Below are 6397 nucleotides of genomic sequence, written 5' to 3' on the forward strand. Positions count from 1 at the left end.
TATAGCTACTGGGACTTACCCGGGGCAAGGGAACAGATGTCCGGCAGCCAAAACTCCCCTCCAGCATGCAGAAGAGCAGCATTCCAGCACCGCTGCATTGCGACATGGAAGTTTAGTTAGGATTGGGCTGCCCAGGTTGTAATCAGGGCATGGAGAGAGAATCATCTGAGCAAGGAAACCTCCCAAATGTGCCAAAGCCACAGTCTCCAAAACAAAAGCGAGACACGAACGGATTATCCTGACCTTGATGACAGCCGCGTCCCGGAGGGAAAGGGGCCACTAATTAGCTCACAATCTCTTTCAGCATTGCTGCCAAATGAAGGAGACATGATTGAATTGGTCACAATTCTTCCAAAACGTCTGGATGCCTTTCAAAGTCCATTGGATTGATGGTTAAGGTGCTTACAGCACATTGTGCTTACAGCACATGTATGCGCAAACTCCTGATGTATGCGCAACCTCCTGATTTTAGAAATGGGTTATGTCAGAATGTCAGATGCAAGGGAGGGCACCAGAATGAGGTCTCTTGTTATCTGGTGTGCTCCCTGGGGCATTTGGTGGGCCGCTGTGAGATACAGGAAGCTGGACTAGATGGGCCTATGTCCTGATCCAGTGGGGCTGTTCTTATGTTCTTATGTTCTTATTGGATTGAACAATTTAACATGGTGTCCATCTAACACAGGGTGGTCCAACACACAGCTTGCAGGCCACATGCAGCCTGTGAGACCTCTTTCGGCAGCCCCCAAGAACCCCAGTACACCACTGCCTCTTCCTTCTTCAGTAGCTTTTCAATTTCCCTGCTGTGCTGTTTCGGCTTCTCCGCTGGAGAAGCACAGCAAGATTGAAAAGCCCTGCTGCCACAACTCCTCTGTCAACTTCCCCTGCCACCCAGCTCAGAACCCTGAAGTAGCTGGCTGGGGGGGGGCAGTGTACTGCGGCCCCCTTCGTGAAAAAAGTTGGATCACCCTGATCTAACAAAATGGATAGAACGGTAGGGGGGGGGGGAAGTAACAGCAGACTGTGTGGCAATATGGCCACATGGAAGCATTAACTGGTATTATCTCTCCTAACATCTTCATTCAGGATGACTCACAAGCTTGAATTGCTTTTGAGCCTCTCTCATGCCGCTTATGATAAAACCAAAACCAAAACGGCTGGGAGGTTTCAGTGGCCTTACTAGGGTTTGCGTCACCTGGTGTGGGAGGCCAATGCGTCACCCCCAAGATGGACCTCCTCCTATGCAGTGGGCGGGGCATTGCCCCAGGAGGTGGGCATGGTGATGCGCCATCGCTCCGCCCTTGCGGGATTTTTGGCTATAGAGATATTTCAACGCAATTTGTTTCATGATGGCATTATTCAAAAATAGCAAGATTTTAAAAATTTTGGCTAGTAGTGCCGTCACCACCCCATGTGGCCCGCACCCGCTGCATCTCCCTGGCGACACCACTGGGAGGTGTTCGGAATTGGAATGAATGTTCCGGATAATGGAAATGCTGTGTTCATATTTCAGACCAGAGGGAGCTAAGAACTGTGAAGTTTTGTGTGTGCCGATGCTTTATGGCACACACATGTTGTATGACACACATGGCAACCCCATGTTGGTCAGCAGGATCAGGTCTACCCAAATCATGTGGGAACTGGAAATCCGTGATCTTGTTTTTGAGCATGTGGATCTTGTTTTCAGAGTGTCCACTCCAGCACACACACTGCATCGTTCTGATAAGTTGCACAGGTTATTTTTAACCTCATGGTTGCAGCTTCAAAGCATTGATGTGCTTTGAAGAGTAGGCAGGGTAGGCAGAGCCTCACATAACCCAGCAAGTTAAAAAAAGAAAGTGAAGGAACCTAGAAGTTTAAAAAAGTACATTTTGCCTTTCCCAAAGCAGAATAGTCAGAAACACGGAGGGAACACGGATAGATGCCAATCAGCTCAGTCACTTGTAAGGTGGCTTGCAAGGGACAAAACAGGCAGGGACACCTGTGCAACTAAAGCCTCTGTTTGCCCAATAATACAAAAGACAGCATTTGTGTAATCAATCTCTGGGGAGTCAGCAGAAAGACTTGCCTCTAGCAGCTTAGACTGTAATCATGGGTGTCTTCCAATTTAAAAAAAAAACCAGTAGGGCGGCTGGCTAGCCAATCAAAAAATAGCAGGATGTCTGCATCAGTAAGCTCTGGGGAGGCAGCCAGAAGAATTGCTTCTCTTCTGTTTTTTTTTTTTTTTATAAAAAAAAGATTAAAAAGCAGGGAAGCTGCGCACAGAAAACACTCTCGAAAGCACCAGTGGAGGCAGCTTATCAGTTGCCACAGGGGGCCTGTGGGGAAAGAAGAGGTGTTTTAAAAAATTTTATTTCTGGAGGGGTGGAGGAGAGAGAGTAGTGTGTGTGTTTCAGAGACTGAGCTTAAGGGGGGAGGGAGGGGATTGAGGGAGTATGTATTTTAGCCTCCTTGGGCCTGACTCTCACTGCACATTACTGCAATGTAACCTTCACGACTACTAGGCCCAGCAGTACAGCTTGCTGACTGTGCAAGCAAGGCGAGGACAGAAGCATCTTAAATGATAATCATTTTCAAATAAGTGGTTATCATTTAAGATGCTTCTGTCCTCGCCTTGCTTGCACAGTTGCATTGATTATCATTGATTTAAGGAAGGAACAAGATAAGTGGGCAGGATTGCTGCATTGGAGTGCAGTGATCTGTCCCCCCCCCCTTCTCACATCGCTCTTTCCTTTGAAAGATCCTGGTAGAAGAAGGAATCGGGTGCCAGATGATTGAGCTCCAAGGATTCATGCTCTCCCTCCTTCCTCTCCACAAGCTTTCGAAATGAAGCAGAAAATGTGGAGAGTGCGGGGATGGAAGCACACTCTACATTGCCTGCTTTGATTAAAGACACTGCAGGAAGGGGCAGTTAAGGAGGCCAGCTTGGTCTGCGACACCTCCCCTCCCAGTCTGCAGCCAGTGTGAACAACATTGGCTCGGATGACCGTGGGTGATGGGGCCACAGGGGTGCCTTGGATGCAGAAAATTATGATCTTGAATGCTGTTGTGTGCAGAGCAGAGGACACAATGATTGGAACGGATTCATGCCAATGAACAAACGCTTTTGAGACAGACAAATAGAGGTGACGTGTGCCAGTGGCTCAACCTAAATTTTATTGTTAGTTCATCTGAAAGGTGGTGCTCCCTTTCCATGTTTGATGTGTTGGGACATGGGAATGGATGGATGCTCTCTCTCTCTCTCTCTCTCTCTCTCTCTCTCTCTGTGTGTGTGTGTGTGTGTGTGTATGTAAGTGTTTGCTCTGAACCACATTGACTGTTTGTCAAATGTTGCTGTCATACCATAGAGCAGAGTTGGGCACAACTGAGGCTATTGGGAACATCTTTTGTTCAGAGCCATGTCACAGTGACACGACAGCTTGGACAGATGGGGTATGTCATTAGTGGCTTTGGAAGGCAGGTCCTCACACAAAATGGCAGCCTGGATAATTTACACACACACAGACACAGACACACAATAAACTCAGTGGTGATTTCTGCTGAATTTTGTAACCTTGGGAGCTGGGATGGATGTAGGGGAAAAAAACTTCATATCATCAAGGCAGGGCAGGGGGCAGGCAGACGAATCAGGAGTGACTCTAGAACAGTGGTTCTCAACCAGTGGTATGGGTGCTACTAGAGGTACTTGAGGGGGTGTTTGGTAGTATGCATGGAACCCCTGGACACCTGCAGCCTGGCAGCGAGACCAGCAATGCAATGCAACATTAGGAGACTTGGCAGGCAGACATCCAAAACATGCTTTTCCATGCTCAAAAAAGCCCACCCATCCACCCTGAGCCCCTTAGTGGTTGTCACCTCGCATCTGGCCTCCCAACTGGGAAGTATCAGGTAATGAGGTCATCACCAGTTACTTCCAATGGTACTATCAAAAAGTGGATCATGTGAAGTGGATGATGATAAACATTGAGAAATGTCAGCACTTCAGTGGAGCAGCTGACCTTTTGCAAAAAGAATGAGGCATCTTCTGAAATGGGGGTAGCTGAGCCAGGAGGACAGAGGTCACTTGTGTGAACTGGCAGTGCAGTGAAGAGCTCATCCGACATGGGCCAGCGCACTGTGAAGGTGTCTTTGGCACCACGTCAGAAGCGCATAGGCTATCAAATGGCTTGCACCCTGATTAGAAGATGGCCAGATTGTCTTCACCTGATGACAATAAGCCTGCAATGACATTGTGCTTTCCAACAAGGGTGATATTTTTACATGTATCAAGTAAATCTTGCAGGGTGCTGCAGAGGACCCCAGCACACTGTGCACTGCACCAGCAAGTCATCTACCTGATGCAACTCTGTTGTGCAAACGTCTGTGCCCAGGCATAATATCCAGTATCTGGATATTGCTCAACAATCCGTTCTGCAACTGCTTTTGATGCAACCATTCCTTTCTCTCCAGTTTTGGCCTCGAGCTCCGTCTATTCTATATTGTAGTGAACACATTCTTCTGTTCAAATGTTCAAACATTTCAAAGCTGTTCCTGTTTGAACCTTCTGTTCAAACAGATTCAACCTGTTTTGAATGACTAAGAACAGTTCCTTCTGTCTCTGAGCAAATGACTTACAGTTCCCATTAAAACCTTATTTTGTCCAGCCACCTGCTTTGGCCTCCTAAACCGAATGTGTGCTGTATTGCTTTTCAGGTGCAGAATGGAAGGCTGGTAGAGAACAAACTGATAGATCTTTCGTTTCAGCGTGTGGAAGCATAAAGGTAACGTATTTTAAGGACCCTGTGAAATGCACACATTACTACCACTAGGGGGAGTCACTTGAGCTCAAAGGATAACAGTTTGAGTGGGAGGAAGGACCACTTGTGGGGGGGGGGGGGAACCCCCAAACACCTGTAGCGACTGTATTTAAAAGAAAGTACATTTCTCTTTTTTTGCACTAAAAAAGGAAAATACACTTTTCAAAATTAACTGCAAGAACAGACTAACTGCTTTATTAAAATTAACCAGGGGAGAAAGTAGATGATTGAGGTCACTGCTACCATACAATACCTCATTTTTGAAGGACCAGCATTTAGTGATATATTTATACGCAAAAAAAATCTTGGCATCTCTCAACGTTAAAAAAAGTGTTCCTTGAACTGCATTTTAAAAAAATCATTTGAAATGTTTTTTTTTTTTTAAATTTTCTGCTAATTACATGCCTCCAATAAGCATGTGTGACAGTAATTTAATATAAATTCATTCCATGGCTTCAGAACCTGAGGCCGCTGCATCAGGTGGTGGATTGGCAAGGGGTATCTACTTGCCAGCCTCTGCTGTTCCTGTCACTCCCTGAATTCAAAGAGGGGAACAGAATGGACGAGGAAGTGTGAAGGAGAGGGGAGTGGAGTGGTGGGCCAGAGTGGGTGGAATGGCAGAGGTAGCTAGTGCACCACTGGGTAAGGAGAGCAGTTTTTGACATGCTGCCTCCAGGCACCAGGAGGTCTTGGGTCAACTATGGCTTCTGAAAATGTTTTGCCCAGCTTTGCAAACATCTCAAATCAAAGGTTATTTCATACAGGCTGCAATCCTATACACACTTTCCTGGGAGTCAGCCCCAGTGAACACAACAGGACTTACTTTTGGGTAGACATGCATAGGTTTGTGTACTCAGACTCTTTGGTTTAAAACCTTTGCTGGCTAAGCTGTGTTCCTCTGTTAGAATGCATTGCTCTAAAATGGGCATCTCTGAGGATCAAATCAAATGTGACATTAATTACGTCTCTCTTTATGGGATCCCACTTGAGTGAATTACCATCTGCTCCTGTTGCTATGTGTGCCACTACATTGATGCAGCCTCGTGTGCCCCATCTCTCACTTTCTGTGTCTCCCACCATTTGATTGACCAAATTGCTTCTTCACTATTTTGCCTCCGCCAAGATCATGGCATTCCTGAGCACCTCTTATATGCATTTCGTCAGCCTCTGTGTTTAAAGGATGGTTGAACCGATATATATGTGATCTGTGACTGAAGTGTCAATAGGGGCCCAGATACTGCAGTGTGACTGAAAGGTCTGACACCTGATGAAAACAAAAAATTGTTTGTGAATGGGTGGAGGATAAAAGTTGGCGGGGGGGGGGGGGACACAAAAGAAACAAGACAGGGAAAAAAAATATACAAGTGATGTCATCTGTGGTTTGACCCTGAAATATGCAAACAACTAGGAAATATGCCACAAAATGATTTTTAGTGCTATGTGCTTTGAAGTCTTCATCTGTATTTTGGCATCCCTTCATGGTATCTGTGTGTTCCTTCTTTACACCTCCAAACCTGCTTCTGAAAGATGCAATTCTTAATAGCTGAGGACTTTTGGAAGACACCTTCATTGGGGTTTGCTCTGTGGGTTGTCATGTTGAAAGG

The sequence above is a fragment of the Tiliqua scincoides genome, chromosome 8 (assembly GCF_035046505.1).
Source record: "Tiliqua scincoides isolate rTilSci1 chromosome 8, rTilSci1.hap2, whole genome shotgun sequence".
In the NCBI taxonomy this organism is placed as follows: Eukaryota; Metazoa; Chordata; class Lepidosauria; order Squamata; family Scincidae; genus Tiliqua; species Tiliqua scincoides.